Raw genomic sequence first — 26,544 nt, forward strand, 5'->3', positions numbered from 1 at the left:
TCATATTCCTTCCCAAATCAAATCTCATTGTTGTCTTCTCCATTACAGTCAATAACACTACTATCCACACAGTCGTGTAAGCATGCTGCATAGGGATTACATTCAACCTCTCCCTTTCCTTCTCCACACATATAAATGCTGCGACTAAATCTTGCAGTTTTTTTCTTCACGGCATTGCTAAATGACGCCTTTTCCTATGTTCCACTACCACTAATGCATGCCTTTGTTCTCTCCCGTATTGATTACGGTAACAATTTTATCTGGCCTCCCTGCCTCACATCTCTCCCCTTTACAGCCCATTCAAATTATATTTCTTTCAGGAGGATGAGTTAATTGTGTGGCAAATATCCTAAATTTGGTTATAAACTGTTTGACATTTTCTTCAAAGAAGATATTTCACTAATGTTTACTATTATAATGGCTATATATTTAACATGATCTCTGTGGGCAAAAAAAATGAAAATATGTTTAATTATACACACATTTGTTGACATTTCATCCTCTGATCCTTTTCCATTTTGTGTTAAGTGTGTTATGTTGTCTTTATTTTCATGGCTTACTTTTCTTATAGAATTAGGACTTCATAGAGCAATTTGTTCTTTTGGTTTTATATGCTACTTTTTAAAACTTGAAGAAAAAATGCACACAATGCGCTAAAACTTGTTTAATCTTTATGCCGGCCTGGGGTTATTGGGTATTTTTTGTTTAAGCATTATTATAAAAGTTAAAAATGTTTTTTTCCACTTTTCAGATATTGTACAAATTACCTCTAGCCCTGGGGTCTGGTTTGTTTTTAATCTAGGTTTGTTCATGTTACCCGCTCCCTACAGCTCCCGAATTTTCCCACTCCCTCTGTTACTGTAAAGTTTGTAATGCTATCAGCTGTTGTTTAACAGGAGGGGGAGGAGTGGTTTTCTACATAGTGATCTTTGATTGGTCACTCTGCTGGGGTTGCTAGATATTTTAGTGTTTAGTGATGTGTACCATGTATGCTCTTTGATAAAGTGCAATCCCTCGCACGAAACGTCAGAGCGGACGTTTTTTGCTGTTTAATGTGCCAATAAATTTATAGTTTGCTGATCCAGAGGAGTCCCGGTCTGTTTCACTGATGTAGGCAGCTGCACCACCTTCTTTTCTCCATTCAAATTATAGCTGCCTGATTCATCTCTTGCTCCTCTGGGCTTGTATCTGCTTCAGACCTCCCGAGCTCTCTTTTCAAGCTTCCTATTAATTTCCTTTACAAACGACATGAATTAAATAGAAATAGCCATGTTAGTCCTGTTACGATAGTGCAATATCTATTGTTAGTCTAAATAAGCTAGGTATCACCTAATACTGAAGTACTTATTTATTCGGCCCGTATGAACTGCAAAATGATCTGCCTTACTTTTACGGTTTTACAATACTCAGCATTCCTCTGCAAAGTCATAAACCTGAACTATGATCTCTTGTTACACAGCTACTCGTCCCTTATGCTCTACCCAAGGTTGTCTCATCTTTGCAACTTTTAACTCTACAGTCCCCTCTGGTCTCAAATCTTTTCAACTAATATCTCCCTACTCTTCCACTCTATTCTCCAGTACCTTGGAACTCTCTCCTCCTGCATCTCACTATGCCCTCCCTATTTCTTTTTCTGTTTACTGTTTCCTCACTCCTTTGTGAGCATTTCTGTTCTCTACAACATCTCCACTCCCCACTGCACCATTATTTATACACCTCTCTTCAAACAACTTCTATACCCCTCAATAAAAAACACCCACACAAAACCTCTATTCACACCCTCTATCTACTCCTTCCTGCTGCTGGGGATCTTCCCTAAGCCTGAAGCCAGACATACACACCTGATATCACTCATGCCTCCCTGCCCCCTCTTCCCCGTAAATGGTGATTACCTTTTCATTTAACACAGACCTTCCGTAAATTTTACCCCACAAATCAAGCATCCCAATAGCCTGCCCTCATTGCTAATGTCCCACACTCAGTCACTCCTACCACCCATTGTGACCAAGCACTGCCATCTACAGCACTTACTCCCTCACCTGCTGTCTCTGTAAATTTCCCATTAAACCTCTTAGATTGTAAACTCTTCAGGGCAGGGATTTCCTTTCCTATTGTCTGATTTTGCTGCACTTATTGTATAATTATAATTCCCTGTACTGTACTCTTTGTGAAGCGCTGAGTACACTTTTGGCGCTATATAAATAAAGACATACAATACAATACAATACAATACTAAATATTCATCAAGCGTGTTCTCTTACCACATTCAAAGCCCAGCTGAAAATCCCCTTCTTAAAAGAAGCATCTCCATAAACATTTTATGCCTCTGCTACGATCTCCAAATGCACTGACTTCCCCTGTCTGCACTTCTTTTTACTCATAATATGACAGACAACAGAGTAATAAATAGAACTTTTTAGGTTGGGCTAAAGTTACAGTATGCGTGGAGTACCTCAGGGATCAGTTCTGAGACCCGTGCTTTTTAACTTGTATATTAATGACCTTGAGGGTGGCATAGAGAGCAAAGTCTCCATCTTTGCTGATGATACTACATTGTGTAAGGTAGTACAGGATGTAATTTCTCTCCAGAAGGACTTGGATAGACTGGAAACTTGGGCAGGTAAATGGCAGAGGAGTTTTAATACAGATAAATGTCATGTTATGCGTTTGGGTAAAAGGAAAAGAACAGCAACTTACAAATTACATGGGGATAAATTAAGAGAATCCTAGTGGAGAATAATCTAGGAGTGCTTGTAGATAGAAGGCTTAGCAATAGTGCTTAATGTTATGCAGTAGCTGCAAAGGCAAACAAGATCTTATCTTGCATTAAACGACCAATGGATGGAAGGGAAGTAAACATAATTATGCCCCTTTATAAAGCATTAGTAAAACCACACCTAGAAAATGGGAAAAAAAGAGGTGGTGTATAATTAGTGCTAAAAGAAATAGTGATGTGACCTCTATAGGAGTACCCCCTAGTGGCGGGCTAGGCTGCCTGGTGAAACACTGATTAGTACAAATCAGAAAACACAGTTAAAACAAAAAGAAAACCGGCGCCTTACAAGTCCAAATAGTGAAATTCTGGAAGTCCAATAAGTGTAGAAAAGTGAAGAAAAAAGAAAAAAGCGCAAAGCCCATAGGGTAATATTGTCAGATTTATGGAAAATAAAAACGGTTATAAAAACTCACAGAATAAAAATTGGTATAAGCATCTCGGTGTAAATAACAACCGCAGGAACAGGGGTGCCTGGACGTTTTCCGCTTCTTTCGATGCGTTGATGCACAGCCCTCCTCGTTGTCCCGATCAGCAACCGTTCAGCTTCCGCGTCAGCTGACTCGCGACGTCGGCGCGTGACGTCGATCGGGGGGTTGGATTATGGGCGGTCACCTGCTTCTTCTCCGAAGACGGAACTCCAGGATCCCTGCTCACTGTGTTCTCTTAGTGCCGAGTGCCAGCCACAGCAGCAACCTTAGCAATGTCCGCCCTATGCGTTTCAAGGACGCTTGTCCTCTTCCTCAGGGGCACGTTCATGAGTGAACGTGCCCCTGAGGAAGAGGACAAGCGTCCTTGAAACGCATAGGGCAGACATTGCTAAGGTTGCTGCTGTGGCTGGCACTCGGCACTAAGAGAACACAGTGAGCAGGGATCCTGGAGTTCCGTCTTCGGAGAAGAAGCAGGTGACCGCCCATAATCCAACCCCCTGATCGACGTCACGCGCCGACGTCGCGAGTCAGCTGACGCGGAAGCTGAATGGTTGCTGATCGGGACAACGAGGAGGGCTGTGCATCAACGCATCGAAAGAAGCGGAAAACGTCCAGGCACCCCTGTTCCTGCGGTTGTTATTTACACCGAGATGCTTATACCAATTTTTATTCTGTGAGTTTTTATAACCGTTTTTATTTTCCATAAATCTGACAATATTACCCTATGGGCCTTGCGCTTTTTTCTTTTTTCTTCCCTGTCTATAGCTTTCCCTGGTCCCGAGGTTGGTTCCAGGTGATAAAAGGCGGCATACCCATAGGAGATCAGGCTTGGACTCTGTATTTGGGACCACAAAAAGCAAACTTCATGGACACTAAGTATTTTAATTGATTGTAGCAATTGTTTTAATGTTTTGCTGTGTAAATCCCTTGTAACTTATTCTCTCCCTTTGTGTGTTATTTAATACACAAGGAGGCTGATAGGTAAGAGCGCTGGTGGACACATTTGGAGGCAGAGGGGCTCACACCCACCTGCTCACAATTGTGTTATACTTAATTCACATCACCTTACAAGTGTAGAAAAGTGCCCAAATACAAAAACCCTTCTGATCCTTTGCTACCAGGTCAGATGCGGTTTCCGCCATGCGTTCCGTGATATGTGAAGAAAAAACAGAGATAAATATAGTGCAATATTGCAAACAAATGATTGTGGCTGACACTGACTAAGAACATATAACAAAGACTAACATTACATACAAAACAATACAAAACAGAACACTACACCACATTAAGACAAACAAGGTTGAAAGTATAAAAAGCTAATTTAATATATAAGTAAAATAACATAAAATTGCTAATGTGCGGATGACTGAGAGACCGCCGGTCCGGTGGGTTAAAATCGGAACCCTACTCACAAGATAGTGGAAGTATGCAGGCAATGGATAACGGCCGCAGAGAGGTACACAATCCTCCTCCGGTCACACTGGAGCATTCCTAGAAGTACTCCTGCGTTACCCCGCATACCTGGGGAGGATACTCCGTCACTGGGGGGGCGGACCTTGAGGTGGAAGACTCTTCTCGTTTCCGATCCACGTCTGTCGCGCTGCTCTCCTCACTCCATCAGATTAAGCTCTGAACTTTACCCTACGCGTTTCGTGCACATGTGCACACTTCTTCAGGGCTACTTCTTCAGATGTTAGTAGTTCCTGGTATATATATCATTGCTGTGATTCTGATTGGCTCTTTGAATCTGCCCCACATCTTCACAGCAAATACCTCGATTGATTGTTATATACATCAATCGATTCTAACAACATTTAACAGCCTTACATATAACAAATAAACAATTAAGAACAATGAATACAATGCAAATTAAATACAATGAACAAAAATGAACAAAGAAATAATGAATTAGATATACTGCTCAAGCTTGATCGGGTCAAGATATATATATCAGACTTTCATCATTACAAGAAAGCCCCCAAATCGAAGTCTATGTTTAGGCCACTTGGCTCAAATATCCAGTATGCCTCTCGCATACTGGTTTGTTCTAATCTATTGCCCCTCTCCAATAGGCCTGAACAACTTCAATTGCTTGGCAAACCAGTCCTGTGATGCAGTACTGCTGCGGCCAAGTTTATTCGAGCATTTGCCCGTTCTTGGCCGCAGCAGTAGCCTGGCGCGCGCCCGAGAGTGACGGGCGCGCGCCGAAGCAGCGGAAGAGCGCCCTCCGATCGGGGCGCTCTCCCTACCGCTGCCGGGTCCGCCGGGTCCCCCGGAACCCCCTGCCGCTGTCCCGCGATCGCGGGACACCAGGGCTCCCTCGGGGAGCCCCTGGACGCGCGTGCAGGGGGCGCACGCTCCCGAAGACGCGTGACCGCGCGTCTATGACGCGCGGCACGCCGAGGGGCGGCCACTAGCAAGCCGGGAAATCTCCCGGCTTGCGGATCTGGCCGCAGAGTGATAAAGCGTGTCAGTAGTGTATATAGGCAGGACAGGGAGAACATTTCAGAGAGAATCCGAGCATATTTATAACATTAGGAAGGGATTAGTTACTCATAGTGTCTCTCATCATTTCCTCACACATCACAATAAAAATCCAGCAGGACTGGTATGCCAAGCAATTGAAGTTGTTCAGACCAATTGGAGAGGGAGCAATAGATTAGAACAAACCAGCATGCGAGAGGCATACTGGATATTTGAGCAAAAGACACTCTCCCCAAGTGGCCTAAACATAGACTTCGATTTGGGGGCTTTTTTGTAATGAAAGTCTGATATATATCTTGACCTGATCAAGCTTGAGCAGTATATCTAATTCATTATTTCTTTGTTCATTTTTGTTCATTGTATGTAATTTGTATTGTATTCATTGTTCTTAATTGTTTATTTGTTATATGTAAGGCTGTTAAATGTTGTTAGAATCGATTGATGTATATAACAATCAATCGAGGTATTTGCTATGAAGATGTGGGGCAGATTCAAAGAGCCAATCAGAATCACAGCAATGATATATATACCAGGAACTACTAACATCACACATACAGCGGCGGCCGCCTTTATCCCAATGCGGCCGGATCCGCGGCGCTCTGATAATCGCGGGCAGATGCGTTTTTTTGGTCCTGAGTGAATTGCGTTATTTTAGCGCTCGTAATATTAGCATTTCATTATCGCTGTCTGGAATACTGCAATACCGTCTAAAAACTCAGGGGGGCGTTCGCGAGTTGTTGTCTTGGATGTCTAATACAGTACTTTAGCAGTTCAACCTACGTCAGTACACAGTCTGCGTGTGCGTGTGCAGTAATTGTAAATTTGCATATTTATACATGCATGTGCAGTGCTGTATGTCTCATTTGAAAATTGTTGAAATGCATTGGCGTGTGGCGTGTGCTGTAGCAGTGTCACATTTTGGCATATACAGTACAGCGCTCTCCCCTCGCTCGCCCCCGTACACACACAGGATAATTTACTGCACTGCAGTATTTCAACTTCTTATCTTATCTACAGTACAGTACACCTCTCCCACACCATTCCTTTGAATGTGTGTCTTTCTGGTTTCAATCACATGCCTGCTTGATAGCTGATGATTACTCCTCATTTTTTATTTTTATTTTTCCACACAAGTCTGCATAAACCATCTTGATATTACGATATTCAATCTGTGCTGTAGCTTTTGACTGCGACACTGTGCGTTTGACTGCACATGGTTGATTTGTGTGCTTTTTATGTACAGTACTGTATTTGGGGGTGTAGGGATCAAATTATAATTATGACCTGCCTTTTGAAAATATGCTATTTTTTTAACTGCAGTAGAGCTAATCATTCATGCTGCCGTACCCTGTAACCCCCTCCCCCACGCACACACACAAGGGATGCTCAAGGATTTGAAACTCTTATCGACAGACACCTCTACAGAGTCATTCCGTTTCTGATGCTTGTCATTGTGTTTTTAATACGTCCCTAGCCGAGCATCGCCTCTCTATGCACCTGCGTGTAATCCTCTTTGAGATGGGAGTTAGCTGATTACTGTGCATGACTCACCCAACCCGCCCCCCGCCCCAACCATCTGAGGCTTTGTTTACGGTAACGCTTTGGAAAATCCCTTCTCAAATTTGATATGTAAATCTGATTTGCACAGCACTGTGAGAATTGAGAGTTAAAAAAACCATTAACTGATTGATGCTGTTTTGTCATTCTTTCTTTTTCTTTGGTGTACAGTAGGTGTGTGTGGGGGGGGGTGTTGTCAATGATTATGATTATCATGAATGTAAATAAATATTTATTTTATTTTATCAGGAACAAAAAAAACAAATATAAAAATAATCATGAATAATACATAATGCAGTCTTTATTAAGTTCTTCTGTCAGATGGAAATTGAGGGCCGGCCGGTGGATAATCATGAATAATGCACATTGATAATAATATTAATTAATAATATATAATATATAATAAAATATATATAGTAATATAATTTTTTCCGTCTTAATCTTCTTCCTCATTCTGTGTACAGTGAAGTAGTTCATTGAGAGAGGAGAGGTTTTGCGTACACCATGACTGCATTTTAGATACTGTATACTTAACTGTACAAACAGTTCACAGACTTTACACGATACCCCCCCTCTCTCCCAGGCCATCCTTTTTATCTGAAAGACAAAAAACAAAAAATTAGTGAAGTTATGTGCATACTGTATTATGGCATTGTGTGCTGTTTAGTACTGTCAAACTACTCTATACTGGAACCACTGTATACTGTGACTACTGTTAAATACTTTGTAACCAGATGGCTGGTGCTGCTCTCTCTGGAAAGAAAAAATTTGAGCAGTTACTGTAGGTGCATACTGTATTATGGCATTGTGTACTGTATAGTTACTCCATATTGGACTACAGTATGCAGTTAGTACTGTCAAACTAGTCTATACTGGAACTACTGTATCCTCTGACTACTAGGAAAGAAAAAATCTGTGCCATACTTACCTGTATCATACTGTACTTACAATACTACAGTACAGTACTACAGTATACCATACTACCTTACTGATGCTTGCCCATTACGCGCCATCACAATGGGCAACACAGTCGCAATATTGTCAATATATTTATTGCATCGTTCCACGGTGAGTACATCGTTCCAAAAACTCAGTATGCCTTGCGCCAACTCATCCTTTTTGGAGGGTTTCACGACTTTTCGGATATGGTCCTTCAGCTGATGCCAGACCATTTCGATAGGATTGAAGTCTGGCGATCTGTCATTGGAGGGGAAAAAAAGGACAATTAGTTTAAGAGATACAGTACACAGTAAAAACAGTGGGGAAAAATGAGACACGGTTACTGCACTTACTCCGCTGGCGTCTTCACCCAGTTGATACCACGCTCAAGGATATGCGCTGTTGACGCGGTTTGCTTCGGATCATTGTCCTGGTAGAAATGGTGACCATCCTGGAACTCACGTGTGATGCATTCCACAATCTCAGGCACAATTTTGTCTTGGAAGAAAGCTTTATTCATGATTCCTATAACAAGAAAAGTAAAGTGCTCAAAAAACTGCACACTAGTACAGTACAGTGCGTAAGGCAAAAGCGTGTGACATACATTTTACTGTACCTTCAAAAATGACGATGTATCCTGGTCCACGCCTAGAGATGGCACCCCACACATGCATCTTCACTGGGTGTTTTGGACGCGGCTTCATAGATATGCGACCTTTTTTGTGGAATGCAAAGGTGGCAAATCTCTCCAGCGAAACAGTAGACTCGTCAGTGAAGATGCAATCCTGGAAATTTTCTCCACTGTCGATCCATGCCTGGGCCTGGACCACTCTCTTGATTTTGTTAACGTCCCTTATCATAGGATACGCTCTGTAATGACAAGGAATAAATAATTTTAGAGGTACAGTACAGTTTCTTAAACAACACTTTTATCTCCTGTACTGTCCAATACTAACCTCACACGTCCATATTTCCATCCAATTCTGCGTCTCATCTTCTTTATGCTGGTCTCAGATACAGTGAGATTGTGATTTTGCTGCAGAGTGTATTTGACCCTTAATGCACTCTTCTCATCATTCTCTTCACTTATTTTGTTGACCAGAAGAGTTGTCTCCCTACAATGTACAGAAAAACAACAATCCGGTAAGTTACAGTGCAGTAGGCCACAAGCACAGCACATCATTTGCAGTAAAAATAGTATACAATTAGATAGATCTACACAATATATTGTTCTATTAATATGCAACAATATAAATAATATATATACTGTTGTTATATAAATATACCAAAATAACTATAAAATTAGATACAGTAGATCTACACAATACAGTATATTGTTCTATTAATATGCAGCAATATAAACAATATATATACTGTTGTTATATAAATATACAGAAATAACTATAAAATTAGATAGATTTACACAATATATTGTTCTATTAATATGCAGCAATATAAACAATGATAGATATACTGTATTATATAGTTATATAAATATACTTACGCGTTAGTTACCGTTGGTGTCCTCGTGCATTGTTTGGTTTTTCCGTGTGCATGATAGCACACGGTGGTTGATGGCACAATGAGGCCAGAAGCAGCTAACCAGCGTTGGATATTCGATATTTAGAATGTATATTTGATGTTTAGTCGATGTGTATTAAATGTGCAGTGAATCCACAAAATGGATGGTGTATTTATACGTTAATGACTCACATTTGAGTACGCCCACTTTCAACACTTGTACCTCGTCGCCATGCATAAAAGGTTACACACTTTGCATAGCCCACCACTCGATGATCTTTATCTGAACTTGCCCTTTTCCAGATACTGCAGTGTGCCATCTGCTTCCATGGATCAACCCCGATTCAATGGACACAAGAAGCCACTCGCCTCTGCCGTGCCTGTCACGTAGAAAAAGTGAAAGGCAGGAGCCATTCCCAAGCCAAAGCCAAAGCGACAGGCTAAGGCTAATAAAGAAAACCTTCTGCTGACCCCAAAGGCTAAGGGTTTCAATACACGTAAGCCTTATTATGCCAAGAAAAAATCCGGTGATGTACACTCAACGCAAAACAAATGGCAGCCAACCCATCGAACCGCGCAGACCACTTCCTCCAATACACTTCGACGATTCTGAAATCTACAGCCCATCTTCTCCACTACTCGTCCACAATGCTGCCGCCGCTCTCCCGGAAATCTACAGCTCATCTTCTCCACTACTCGTCCACGACGCTGCTGCTGCTCTCCCGGAAACCCACAGGCCATCTTCGTCACTGCTCTTCGACGACGCTGCCGCTGGTGCCCCTGAAATCCACGGGTCACTTTCTCCATTACGCTTAGACGAATCTGCCGCTTCTCCTCTCCCGGAAATCCACAGGTCACCTCCTCCACCCTTCTTCGGCGACGCTGTCGCTTCTCTCCATGGAACACCCATCTCATCCTCCGTAGCACCCATCCACCCAGATGTCCACAGCACCCATGCACAAGAACCAGCTCATTAGACCGCATGCTGAATGGGTTAAGTGTGAATATCCCTGGGAACTCTATTGTGCTGGCAAAGATAGATCTGCTTCTGGAGACCATGCTAACTATGGATCAACGGATGCAGAAGCTAGAGACTGACATAGCGGGGATACATCATTTGCTTGGTGTTCATGCCCCTGTATCCCCGAAGCCGGAGCAGGAGGGTGGCATGGATGTGATGAATGGGACCTTCGACCACCTTCCATCTGCAAGTGCACCCCCTCCACCAGAAGATTTTGTGTACATGTATGCCGTTGAGGAGGAGAATAACATGACAACCCCATCAAGACCACGCCAGGAGACAACATGGCGACCAAGACAGGGGGAAAGCTTCCTCCCAGACAACCTACCCTCGCCCGCCGCCACAAGCACACCCGCTCACAGGACCCAACCTACACTCGCTTGCATCTATATGGTGCTCGACATCATCCTGCGCGAGCTGCCCAATCCACTCAGGGAGAAGTATAGGGTGATGAGTGCTGGTTTACCCCACAAGTATGCCATGTTAATTTTTAAGCACCACGTGTCCTACTTGGTGTACTGCGAGTAGGCCTACAAAGTGAACTATGAAGGAAATCGCGAAAAAAAGGCGCTTCCTGAAAATGTAAGAAAGACTATTGTGGAGGAATTGCGGTGCTATTTTTCAATTACAGATCCTTTAATGAAAAGCGTTTGAGACGCCATTAATGGCATTTTGCGCCATACAAGGCATCGGCCCTGGAAGGAAAATCTGGTGGGGTACGCATTTGCGTGACTGTTCAACTGTTATTTATTTTTTGTAAATGTTTTTCTAAATGTTTTGACTTGCTGTACTTTAATAAAGGAGATGCTGCGTGTTTTAACTTGTATTAATAAAGAAATGTTTTAATTTACTGTACACACAGGACCTGCACAATTCCAGTCCCCGAGGGCCGCAAACAGGCCCGGTTTTCTAGGTTATCCTGAAAACTGTTTGCGGCCCTCGAGGACTGGAGTTGTGCAGGCCTGACTGACTGTCCTGTACACCATCCAAGGAGATGTTGCGTTTTGTATATTTTATGAATAAAGAATTTTTTTCAATAACACCATGGGACTGTAAACCATTCTGACTGACTGTAAATGTTTTGACTTTCTGTACATAAATGTTTTCAGTAGCAGTAAACCATACACCTGTTGATGTTTTGAATTGCTGTACACTTAAAATGTTTTTACATTGTACAGTATTTCTAAATAAATGTTTTTGTACTTACTCCACCAATAAACGAAAATGTTGATTTGTTTTAAATTGTTCCACTGTCTCCTTTTATACTGTAACAAAGTACAGTGTTTCTAGAATGTACAATAGTTTCAAGTATAGGGGCACTGGGTGAACACTTATCGATTTACATTGATTATTATTTACAACCCATTGTACACACCCTTCCCTCTCACTTGTTAGACACTTCACACCTTCTCACGTTGTTCCAACATTATCCATGGTCCCCGGACTTCCTTTGGGTTACCCTAGATGTTTCTTCTTTATATTCTATCATTGCACATACACATGGCATTGAAGCCACTAGGTATTTTTTAGAATTAGATGCATCACTATCACCACTTCACATAGCTTTTTTATTAGATTGTATATATTTTTTACTTTCACACAATTATTTTCTATTTTCAGGGATTTTCTACCTCCAGACGCATGGGACTGCTATGGGCACATGCTTCGCACCTTCCTATGCGAATCTTTTCATGGGTTGGTGGGAAGCGACCCACGTTTTTGGAGATAGAAATCACATCACATTCACATCACATCGACATCACATCACATTCACATCACATCGACATCACATTCACTTTTACCGTCGTTTCATCGACGATCTTTTGTTAATTTGGAGTGGTACTGTTGTGAATTAAATTTGTTTATTGATTATATCAATCTAAATACATTGAATCTGCGTTTTACATCACAGTACCATTCCACTTTTATACACTATCTGGATTTCAAACTCTATGTAGGTCTTGATCAACAGGTACACACGGATATTTTCCGAAAAGATAATGCAAAAAACACTTTATTACATGCAAGCAGTGGACATAGTCAGGGTCTTTTTAAGGGTATCCCATATGGGCAATTTATACGCCTAAGGAGGAATTGTTCTAACTTGGAAGATTTTCATTTGAGATCTATTGAATTAACTAACTGTTTCCTTGCTAGAGGATACAATCAGGATATTTTACAGGAAGCATATCAAAATGCGCTTCAACAGAATAGAGATGATCTCATATGTAGATCTATAGAACAGAATAACACTAAGAGAAATAATATAACTCAAACCAAACATGATGTTAACCGTTCAAATACAGATACTCCATATTTTATCACAACATTCAGCAGACAAGCAGATGCTATCAAAAATATTGTGAATAAACACTGGTCCATTTTGACCTTAGACCCCCTACTAAGAGTTATTACCACAACCAGACCTAGGTTTGTTTTTCAAAGATCACAGACTATAGGTAACATGGTTGCACCAAGTATAATCAAGAAAGATAGATTAATTATTAAAAAAGAATTATTTCCTAAACTAGTCGGGTGTTTTTGCTTGCGGGAGATGCAAAATTTGCAAATATGTCTTACGGTCTAAAGTGTTTACTAACATAGATAATACTAGATCCTACAATATTTATCATTTTATAAACTGTAAAACAGAATATGTGATTTACATGCTGATCTGTGGGTGCAAAATGAAATATATAGGTCTCATGACACGTATGTTTAAGTTAAGAATTCTTGAACACATGAGACTTATCCTAAAGAAGGATCAGATACACCCTGTGTCTAAACATTTTAGTGTATGCCAAGACGGGTCACTCAATAACTTTAAATGTATTGCTATTGAACAGGTTCCAATGCATTACAGAGGCGGAGATAGAGTTAATACACTCTACCGCAGAGAAGCTCATTGGATTTTTACATTGGATTCACTGATCCCAAAAGGGTTAAATACAGAGTGAGATCTAAAATATTTTCTTTAATACAAATGACTTATTTAGATCCTTCACTAGGTGATGTATTCATCAGTTTTTCATACAGTATAACCATTGATCCTTTATATCTAGTGAACAATGCTATGAATAGATAAGTTGGTTTATGCAATCTTTTTTGATGATACAATATATGATGCTAGTATTTTTCAAATATGGATTATTGTAAATTGATGAATACACGTGAAACAGCTATAATAGTACAATATGATGTAATTAGAAAATGAATAAAAACAAAACTAGTTGAGGTGAAAACGTCTTGTCTTCAAAAGAGTGAATTAATAAAAAGTGAAGTACAACCAGGAGGTGTGTAGATATTACTTCTTCCTTTCAAAGGCGAGCTGGAACCACTCTGCTTTCACACCAGTAGACTATGCCAGATAATCAGCTCTCAGCAGGGTATATGCAAAAACAAAAGACACAGAGCGGCCCAATAGTGCAGATTGCAATAAACAGGATTTATGTTGTAAAAAGGTAAGAGATGTACTCACACTAAGTACAAAGTTTCTGTACACATAAGGGTTTCTTTAGCAATTTAATGCTTTCAGTCGGAGCGGTGTGTGCTCCCAAGTCTTCTCCTCTGCTACTCGCTGTGCCGCCGACGGTGGCGTGTGACGTCACTTTCGGTTCACGGATAGCCGCATCCGGTGGAAAAGGGATGGCAACCAGCAGTGATGAGGAGTCTGTGGGAGCGTCCAAGCGATCGGCGTCTTCTCTTGGAGGCAGCTGCTTCAAACTCGTTGGCTCTACGCGTTTCGCTGTGGTGCACAGCTTCGTCAGGAGCAATGAATGACTAGTGTGGGTGTCATATGTTTATATAGTGTTCTCTGATTGTTTTACAAGTGTTCATCCAATCCAATCAAACAATACATAATTAAACCCACAGGATTGCCTTTAAATAGGCACAGGTTTTTCTGTGGTCCAAAAATATGAAAAATAAAAAAAGAATTCATTTATGGTACTCTTGAGTACAATTACAACTTAATAAAATTAACAATACCTAATATATAATAAAATACCTAATATCATATAAAAATAAAAACTAAACAAACTAGAAAAACTAAAAAACTGCTGAGTTAGGTATAACAACTCCTCATTGGTAATGTGTATTAGTAAACAGGTCTTTGTGAAAATAAATCTCATTAAAAAGTTTTGCCATACGAAAAATTGATGATATTTGTAGCATGGTATATATTGGAGGGAGAAAAAGAGAGACATAGAGAAGTTATCAGTATTATTTGTAACATCATTCCTTTATAAAAACATTATGTAATTAAGTAATTAAAACCTTATTTCTATTTAAAATAGACAGGGTTAGAATCAGCTCCTTTTGCTTGACATTCAACAATAATATAAAAATAAAAAATAAAATATAAAAATTAAAATATAAAAATTAAAAAAAAAGCACTAAATGTTTTAATATAACTATATATCTCTACATTATTGTAATTATTTCCCTACATATTGTAACCCGCAAGGGCACTCCAGAACATAGATCACAAAATTCGTTTGGCAATTCATATATTGTTTGATTTTAAATGTTTCTTTATTTTTATTACTTGTGAACTTTGTTTTTTCTTGCATTTTATGCTTGCAGGCCTTACATGAACCACACCCGTAAAAACCTGTCAAATTCTTTAGCCAGCTCTGATTTTCTCCTTTTACATTTCTTAGTGCACTTGGTGCTATTAAATTTTTAATATTTTGTGCCTTTTTAAAAATTATTTTCGGATTATCAGGTAAAATTTCGTTTAAAATGGTATCTGATTTTAAAACATGCCAGTGTTTACGAAGGATTTTACCTATATTTTTTGCTTCTTTATTGAAAGTGGTAAGGAAGGCAGTATCATATTTGTTTTTATTTTGTATAGGAGACTTTGTCTGTGATTCTAAGACTTCCTTTCTTTGTAGGTTTTTCGCCTTTGTTAATGCCATGTCTAAAGTTTCTTGGCTATAGTTCTTTTCTACAAAGCGTTTCTCTAACACTTTACACTGGTCTTTAAAAATATTCTCCTCGGTGCAATTTCTGCGTATTCTCCTATATTGACGATAGGGAACTCCATCCATCCATTGATGGTGGTGACAACTAGATCTCAGAATAAAATTGTTGCAGTCAACATTTTTAAAATGTGTTTTGGTTTTTATTGCACCTTTTTCTATATAAATATTTAAATCAAGATACTCTATAGAACTTTCGCTTATTGTGTGTGTAAATTTGAGATTAAAATTGTTTTGGTTAAGATTAAAAATAAATTGCTCTAAACTTTGCTTATCCCCCTGCCATATTAAAATGATGTCATCAATGTAGCGCCGCCACAGGAGAAGGTTCCCCCCCAGCTCGCCATTGGACCAGATGTTTTTGTCCTCCCAAAATCCCATAAAGAGATTTGCGTAGCTAGGGGCAAACCTCGTTCCCATGGCGGTGCCACATTTCTGAACATAAAACACCTTGTCGAATAAAAATAATTTTTTTTCTAAAATGAATGTGATGCTATCAAGAAGAAATCTTATTTGTAAATCATGTAGTTCCGGATCATTCCTAAGGAAATGTTCAACGGCTTTAAGTCCTAGATTATGAACAATAGATGTATATAAGGAACTCACATCAATAGTTGCCAACAGGTAATCTTTTTTCCATACAAAAGTATCTAGGATTTTTATATCCTGTCTTTTTTTATTTTTCATATTTTTGGACCACAGAAAAACCTGTCCCTATTTAAAGGCAATCCTGTGGGTTTAATTATGTATTGTTTGATTGGATTGGATGAACACTTGTAAAACAATCAGAGAACACTATATAAACATATGACACCCACACTAGTCATTCATTGCTCCTGACGAAGCTGTGCACCACAGCGAAACGCGTAGAGCCAACGAGTTTGAAGCAGCTGCCTCCAAGAGAAGACGCCGATCGCTAGGACGCTCCCACAGACTCCTCATTACTGCTGGTTGCCATCCCTTTTCCACCGGATGCGGCTATCCGTGAACTGAAAGTGACGTCACACGCCACCGTCGGCGGCACAGCGAGTAGCAGAGGAGAAGACTTGGGAGCACACACCGCTCCGACTGAAAGCATTAAATTGCTAAAGAAACCCTTATGTGTACAGAAACTTTGTACTTAGTGTGAGTACATCTCTTACCTTTTTACAACATAAATCCTGTGTATTGCAATCTGAACTATTGGGCCGCTCTGTGTCTTTTGTTTTTGCATATACCCTGCTGAGAGCTGATTATCTGGCATAGTCTACTGGTGTGAAAGCAGAGTGGTTCCAACTCGCCTTTGAAAGGAAGAAGTAATATCTACACACCTCCTGGTTGTACTTCACTTTTTATTAATTCACTCTTTTGAAGACAAGACGTTTTCACCTCAACTAGTTTTGTTTTTATTCATTTTCTAATTACATCATATTGTACTATTATAGCTGTTTCACGTGTATTCACTTGTATGGGGTATACCTGATTGGATCGCTCCCTTCCCATTCCAAACAATTAGTGTATCTGTGGGAAATCTTAGCACATTTCCTTGGTAAGGTTGAGAGGTATCCAATCTGATAATATCTCATATAATACATTTTGCAATTTTTTTTTTTTTTTTTTTTTTTGGCACTTATTTGCATTTTTATTTTGTCATCTACACTGTTGATTATTAAGGGACTGTGGCGCCTATGCAAATCATTTAAGTATACTGTGTCTATCTGCTTTTGATTTGGGGGCTGCCCTTTTTTCCTATTTTTTTTTATGTTTTAAACACTTTTACTAATAGTATTTAATATTATCACTAATATGGATGTTACATCGCCGAATATTTTTGCCAAAAGACACTCTAGACAATCACAATTTAATTATCAAGATATAGACACTTCACATACACCAGTATCATATAATTTATTAGAGGAGGAATTCCACAAATTAGATAGACTTTTGGTTAAGGACACAAAGAAATGGCTTGATCTAAGTTTTCTAAATAAATATATTAAGTGTAATAGGATACCCAGAGGTCTGAGACTTTCGAAAGATCCTTCATCCAATATGGATGATGAGGAATTTGTAAAAATTTGGTACAATATAATTGACAAATGCTCAGTGGATTTAATGCTGGCATTGGTCAATCAACATAAGAAAAATATCAAAATGATAGATGAAGAAGTCACAATAATAGAGGAAAAACTGGCCCATTTGGAAGACACTGCAGAGTTTAAAATTAAAGATAGAGAATTAAAGAGAAAAATAGACAAATTAGAAAGTGATCTTTATATCAATAAAACAAATAAATTCTTACGAGATGAGGAGGATTATAAGAAGGGTGAACAAAGAGATTGGAAAAAGAAAAAGAATACATACCAAACAGAAAGAAAATATGATAATAGATATGGTAATCAAAATACAAGAACAGACAAACCTTACTATGCCAATACATCATATCGTAGGGAAACGGATAATGTTCAATCCCACAATAAAACCTACCCCTCATATAGAGAAACGAGTGATAGAAGAAATAAAGAATCAAATCCCACATCAGAAACACCCCATGTGCAGACAAAAACACTGGAGGATAAGAATGTCTTTGAAGAAAGAGAAAAACGTAGGGATATTGAATATCAAAGAGAAAAAGAGAGAATAAGGGAGAGAGATTTCAGAATAGATGAAGATAGACGGAGAGAGAGGGAAAAACAGAGAGAAAGGGAAAGACAGAGGGATAAAGAAATAAGAATGAAAGAAGAAAGAGATAAATACATTAGAGATAGAGATATCCATAGACAAAGGGAACAACAGAGAGATAGGGATTTTGCTTATCATAGAGAACAAAGAGAAATAGAACAGAGGGAGAAGGATCTTAAAGAAAAGGAATACCAAAGAGAAAAAGAGGCAAAAAGAGATAAAGAGATGAAAAGAGAAAGGGAAGAAAGAAAAAGAGAGAGAGATAGATACCATCTAGACAGACAACATAAAACAAGTAGGTCTAGGTCACCCATTGGAGCTACTGGATCCAATGTTTTTTTAGACATGGACAAAACACTCAGCGTTTGGGAGATACCCAATTCTTACACACCCCCGAAAGAAAGGAGGGACCCCAAATTATATCACAAAAAAGAAAACACCAGAGAGGGAAAAGAGGAAAAAGAAGAAAAAGGGAAAGATTAGATAAAGGAAGCAGTATAGACACAAAAAGTATATTTAACCTTAGTTCTGTTGAATTAACTATACCCCAGAAAAAAATAATCTCAAAAGGACTCTCTTTTGCACCAACTATAGGGCCTAACAATTTTGGATTATTTTCAGACGCTAACCGCTATCTCCGAAAACTAACTGTAAAAAGATTCTTTCAAAGTAAAAATGTCGAATCCAGATTGCACATTGAGAATCCTCCAAAGGAACCAGAAGAAAGTAAGTTTAAACACACATCATTAAAAAATAAGTCAACATTTTATCCTACATACTACAAAGGTAAACATCTAGAAGTATTTTATGATTTGATTGTAAAGGACTTCGAACTATTGACTAAAAGTAAAAAAACTACTAATAGAAATAATTTGTCAACAGATGAAAGGAAAGCCTTGGAAGAAATAACTCAAAATGAAAAGATAGTAATTAAACAGGCCGACAAAGGTGGGGGAACAGTAATAATGGATAGGGAGAATTATCTGAAGGAAATTTACCGCCTATTAGGCGACAATGATACATATGGTATTTTAAACAAAAATCCAACGGAAAAATTCAATAAAGAACTGAATGTTTTATTAGAAAGAGGGAGGGATACAGGTATACTTACAGAATCAGAATATAAATTCCTATACAATAAAACCCCTCAAATTCCGATATTCTATATTCTACCAAAAATACACAAGTGTCTTGAGAATCCACCCGGGAGGCTGATTATTTCGGGAATTAATTCACTCACGTCCAACCTGTCAGCCTATATAGATAATTTCCTCCAAGGTTATGTAAAGGAGATGAATTCATATTTGAAAGATACATCTGACATTATAAAAATCCTAGATACTTTTGTATGGAAAAAAGATTACCTGTTGGCAACTATTGATGTGAGTTCCTTATATACATCTATTGTTCATAATCTAGGACTTAAAGCCGTTGAACATTTCCTTAGGAATGATCCGGAACTACATGATTTACAAATAAGATTTCTTCTTGATAGCATCACATTCATTTTAGAAAAAAAATTCTTTTTATTCGACAAGGTGTTTTATGTTCAGAAATGTGGCACCGCCATGGGAACGAGGTTTGCCCCTAGCTACGCAAATCTCTTTATGGGATTTTGGGAGGACAAAAACATCTGGTCCAATGGCGAGCTGGGGGGGAACCTTCTCCTGTGGCGGCGCTACATTGATGACATCATTTTAATATGGCAGGGGGATAAGCAAAGTTTAGAGCAATTTATTTTTAATCTTAACCAAAACAATTTTAATCTCAAATTTACACACACAATAAGCGAAAGTTCTATATAGTATCTTGATTTAAATATTTATATAGAAGAAGGTGCAATAAAAACCAAAACACATTTTAAAAATGTTGACTGCAACAATTTTATTCTGAGATCTAGTTGTCACCACCATCAATGGATGGATGGAGTTCCCTATCGTCAATATAGGAGAATACGCAGAAATTGCACTGAGGAGAATATTTTTAAAGACCAGTGTAAAGTGTTAGAGAAACGCTTTGTAGAAAAGAACTATAGCCAAGAAACTTTAGACATGGCATTAACAAAGGCGAAAAACCTACAAAGAAAGGAAGTCTTAGAATCACAGACAAAGTCTCCTATACAAAATAAAAACAAATATGATACTGCCTTCCTTACCACTTTCAATAAAGAAGCAAAAAATATAGGTAAAATCCTTCGTAAACACTGGCATGTTTTAAAATCAGATACCATTTTAAACGAAATTTTACCTGATAATCTGAAAATAATATTTAAAAAGGCACAAAATATTAAAAATTTAATAGCACCAAGTGCATTAAGAAATGTAAAAGGAGAAAATCAGAGCTGGCTAAAGAATTTGACAGGTTTTTACGGGTGTGGTTCATGTAAGGCCTGCAAGCATAAAATGCAAGAAAAAACAAAGTTCACAAGTAATAAAAATAAAGAAACATTTAAAATCAAACAATATATGAATTGCCAAACGAATTTTGTGATCTATGTTCTGGAGTGCCCTTGCGGGTTACAATATGTAGGGAAAACGTCTAGACCTATACGTACCCGCATTATTGAACATCTAAGTAACATAAGAAGGGGCATTTTAACTCACAGCGTCTCTAAACATTACGCTAAATACCATCAGTCAAACCCAGATAGCCTTAGATTTATTGCTATTGAAAATGTACAACAACACTGGAGGGGACGCTGTAGAGAGGTGGATTTAAGTAAGAGAGAGATGTACTGGATCCACAAATTGAACACACTGATTCCAAATGGTTTAAATTCAGACTTTGAGATTCTGCCGTTCTTACATACTTAATGCACCTATTACTAAGAACACTTCCTCTTTTTACTTTTCAAGATATGTTGCTATACACTGTGCCCTATTATATTTCTAAAAATCACATTTATTAATCATTAATAAATATTTTAAATAAATACCATTTATCTGCGCTTATTGCACTTTTTTATCAATGTGTGTTATGTGACAAAACAAACTGTACACAATACAATAATGTAGAGATATATAGTTATATTAAAACATTTAGTGCTTTTTTTTTAATTTTTATATTTTAATTTTTATATTTTATTTTTTATTTTTATATTATTGTTGAATGTCAAGCAAACGGAGCTGATTCTAACCCTGTCTATTTTAAATAGAAATAAGGTTTTAATTACTTAATTACATAATGTTTTTATAAAGGAATGATGTTACAAATAATACTGATAACTTCTCTATGTCTCTCTTTTTCTCCCTCCAATATATACCATGCTACAAATATCATCAATTTTTCGTATGGCAAAACTTTTTAATGAGATTTATTTTCACAAAGACCTGTTTACTAATACACATTACCAATGAGGAGTTGTTATACCTAACTCAGCAGTTTTTTAGTTTTTCTAGTTTGTTTAGTTTTTATTTTTATATGATATTAGGTATTTTATTATATATTAGGTATTGTTAATTTTATTAAGTTGTAATTGTACTCAAGAGTACCATAAATGAATTCTTTTTTTATTTTTCATATTTTTGGACCACAGAAAAACCTGTGCCTATTTAAAGGCAATCCTGTGGGTTTAATTATGTATTGTTTGATTGGATTGGATGAACACTTGTAAAACAATCAGAGAACACTATATAAACATATGACACCCACACTAGTCATTCATTGCTCCTGACGAAGCTGTGCACCACAGCGAAACGCGTAGAGCCAACGAGTTTGAAGCAGCTGCCTCCAAGAGAAGACGCCGATCGCTTGGACGCTCCCACAGACTCCTCATCACTGCTGGTTGCCATCCCTTTTCCACCGGATGCGGCTATCCGTGAACCGAAAGTGACGTCACACGCCACCGTCGGCGGCACAGCGAGTAGCAGAGGAGAAGACTTGGGAGCACACACCGCTCCGACTGAAAGCATTAAATTGCTAAAGAAACCCTTATGTGTACAGAAACTTTGTACTTAGTGTGAGTACATCTCTTACCTTTTTACAACATAAATCCTGTGTATTGCAATCTGCACTATTGGGCCGCTCTGTGTCTTTTGTTTTTGCATATACCCTGCTGAGAGCTGATTATCTGGCATAGTCTACTGGTGTGAAAGCAGAGTGGTTCCAACTCACCTTTGAAAGGAAGAAGTAATATCTACACACCTCCTGGTTGTACTTCACTTTTTATTAATTCACTCTTTTGAAGACAAGACGTTTTCACCTCAACTAGTTTTGTTTTTATTCATTTTCTAATTACATCATATTGTACTATTATAGCTGTTTCACGTGTATTCACTTGTATGGGGTATACCTGATTGGATCGCTCCCTTCCCATTCCAAACAATTAGTGTATCTGTGGGAAATCTTAGCACATTTCCTTGGTAAGGTTGAGAGGTATCCAATCTGATAATATCTCATATATTACATTTTGCAATTTTTTTTTTTTTTATGCACTTATTTGCATTTTTATTTTGTCATCTACACTGTTGATTATTAAGGGACTGTGGCGCCTATGCAAATCATTTAAGTATATTATTGTAAATTGATGTCATTCTTTATTTAATCAAAAAAGATATTATACCTCTTGTGATTTTATTTCCCTGTAAACAGTTCCTTTATGTTTTTACTTTATTTTATTACACTAGATTTGAGTATTTATTACATTTATGATATATGTGTTTCATTTTGTTTCTAATTGGTTGGGTTTCTTTTTTCCCTCCCATGGATTTGTATTGTTGAAGTTTTTTATTATAGAATTTCAATAGTCATTGAATTACCATACTCTGTACAAAATGTATACATGTATGTTCTTTTATTTTACCAAGATCTATAACTTCTATGATACTTTATATCAGGTGTGTTTGATATTGTGATTACAACCAATGCATTTATAATCAATGATTATCCATTACAGCTGCGTTTCAAGTGCACAGGAGGGGCTATATTAAGGAGCTTAACTCACAGTCCCAACTATCCCCCTTGAGAAAGGGCTCTTAGAGCCTGAAACGCATAGGAGGTTGTGTTTTTTTGTGTTTTGTTTGTCCTTTTTTCATTTTTATGTAGTTTAATAAACGTTTTTATTCCCTGACATCTGGTGAGCTGAGGGTGCTTTTTGGACGCTGCAGTCTTTCGCCAATCCACATCTTTTTCTTGCAGTAAACCATACACCTGTTATGTTTTGAATTGCTGTACACTTAAAATGTTTTTACATTGTACAGTATTTCTAAATAATTTTTTTTGTACTTACTCCACCAATAAAAGAAAATGTTGATTTGTTTTAAATTGTTCCATTGTCTCCTTTTATACTGCAACAAAATACAGTGTTTCTAGAATGTACAGTACTGTCCAGGCATACTGTACTGTATACTGAAGGCATGCTCAGTACTGTACATCACAAGAGTATTAAAACATACATTAATACATGTAGAATAAACGCATACTTTTTATTTTCTCGGGTTTATTATACAGTATATATAAAAAAAGTATTGTATACAGTCTGAAAACATCAGCATACTGTTTCAGGTATTCTATCCTAATCAATAGCAATGGCCACTACACTGTACGTGTTTTTTTAAATCCGATTCAGCAATGTGCAGGCATTGTTACACAAAGCGATATTATCCATCGGAATCCCTCCATTTGCCGTTTTCCGCATGAGATGACAAAGTTTTCTTTTCTGAGGAACAAAAAAAAGTAAAAGTTTTACTGTAATGGTCAGTCAGTCCCCTAAACAAGTTCCCACAGTCAGTCCCGCCAATAATTTTCTCGGGGGGCGTCTCCTGTTCACATGCGCATGCGCCTACCGCCGATGTAATGACACGCATATGCGTTTCAAGAAGATTCCAATGCGCATGCACTTAGCTTTTCACCAATTATGCAGTATCTACAGTAGAGGCAACGTTTATTCTAACATTTGCCGTAAACTAGCCGGGTTACATTCTGGGTATGTGCTGGGTATGTTCTGGGCTAGTTTGAGGCACGTTTAAAGTATTTCTGCATTGACTAACGACCCATAGGATTAACACAGCAGGGATCCCTGGCAGTCCAATTCAGTTTGAATGGGACTGCCAGGGACCCCCGCTGTTAATCTGATAGGCCATTAATCAATGCAGAAATGCTGGGGCTAGTTTAAGGAAAGTTTAAGGCATGTATTCAGAATGTACCTGGGTGTTTCCTGGGTTTTTTGGGGAATTGCCACTGGTTTTTGTTCGAATAAGAGTTGCCTCTACTGTACTGTTGAAGCCGCTCAGCCAATGATATTGCTTACAGGAGAAACGCTTGACTTTTGAATCGCACTGATATTGCTATTTTCAAAAAAAAAAAAAAAAAAAAAAACAGAATAAAATACGGCAACATTACTCACCATAGAATTTCCCAATCAGCTGGCGCCGGGCCAATGCAAGTCCCGTATTCTTGATCATACACGTCGTTGACAGGGACTACTACACCTGTAGTCAGCTGATGAGGCTGGCAATCGCTTAGGTACATGCAAGCTTGCTCGAAACTGTACGCGAAATCCGGCTCAGGCTGCAGGTATCCGTGCGTGGACAAACAGAAAGGGTTGTCACTGACGGTCGGACCGTTATTGGAAGCTGGTGCTAGTGCTGGCGCATTGCTTGCCAGCGACTGACGTTTCTTAGTTTGTTTTAACAAAACCTTTCGCCTTTTGCCGTCTGCATGATCATAGATACAGGAAAAACCCGGTGATACACACCAATACCCTCCAATAAATTCGGGATCAATACAAAAAATACATGGATCGTTACATAACTTTTTCCTTATTGCACGCTTAAACACATGAGGATCTGGCGAATATTTGTAAAAGTCATAGTTTTCGATAAAATACTGATAAATTTGAACAACTGTTGCCATCTTATCATCTGTTGCATTAATCGCGGCCCATATTAAATAAGCGTACGTTCTGTCCGGTTTTTGGAACACGGGCTGCACTTGTATACTCATGGCGGGAATCTCTGAACAATAACCAGACCAGAAACTGGTGCTTGTCTTTCTTTAATATGAAAAGCCTAAATTGATACATTATTCTAACCTCTTCCTTCAGTCCCAAGGCCAATTTACAATAGACCACTGTGGTATTAAACAGAACACCTGCAAGTCGATACATTACTGAAGCGCATGCGCATTATAATTCATAAATATCTGCCATCTGGCAGACACGCGAAGAATTGCAACCAATTAAATCCGAACCATTATCAATAAACACATCAACCGCGCATCAACCGTGGCTGTGAATGCAACAGGAATGCGGTATGAATGCGGTCAGAATGCGGCATGAACGCGGTGAAGTGCGTGGCATTCTGAAAATAATCCCGGAAAAATGCGGTAATGTTGGAGAATAAAAGGGGCCCTGGCTTACCCTGAAGAAGTGTGCGCATGCGCACGAAACGCGTATGGTAAAGTTCAGAGCTTAATCTGACGGCGTGACGAGAGCAGCGCGACAAACGTGGATCGGAAACGAGAAGAGTCTTCCACCTCAAGGTCCGCCCCCGCACATTAACTATTTTATGTTGTTTTACTTATATATTAAATTAGCTTTTTATACTTTCAGCCTTGTTTGTCTTAATGTGGTGTAGTGTTCTGTTTTGTATTGTTTTTTATGTAATGTTAGTCTTTGTTATATGTTCATAGTCAGTGTCAGCCACAATCATTTGTTGGAAATATTGCACTATATTTCTCTCTGTGTTTTCTTCACATATCACGGAACACTTTTCTACACTTATTTGACTTCCAGAATCTCACTATTTGGACTTGTAAGGCACCGGTTTTCTTTTTGTTTTTACCTAGAAAATGGAATACAATTTTGGACACCACTCCTTATAAAAGACACTATGGAACTAGGTTGCTGGGTTTGTGTGTTTATTATGGAAATAGAGGAAGTGCAGAGAAGAGCCACCAAATTAATAAACGGGATTTATAATCTGATTTATAAGAAGAGGCAACTAAATTAGATTTTTTTTTGACATTAGAAAAGAGGCTTCAAAAAGGGGATATGATAAATACAAATATATTTTGGGACAATAAAAAGAGCTTTCAAAAGAACTATTCATCCCAAGGGCAGTACAAATGACACTGGTTCATCCCCTAATGTTGGAGGAAAGGAGATTTCACCAGCAACAAAGGAAAGGTTTCTTTACAGTAAGGGCAGTTAAAATGTGGAATTCATAACCCATG

Source organism: Ascaphus truei, chromosome 2, assembly GCF_040206685.1.
Source record: "Ascaphus truei isolate aAscTru1 chromosome 2, aAscTru1.hap1, whole genome shotgun sequence".
NCBI classification, from domain to species: Eukaryota; Metazoa; Chordata; class Amphibia; order Anura; family Ascaphidae; genus Ascaphus; species Ascaphus truei.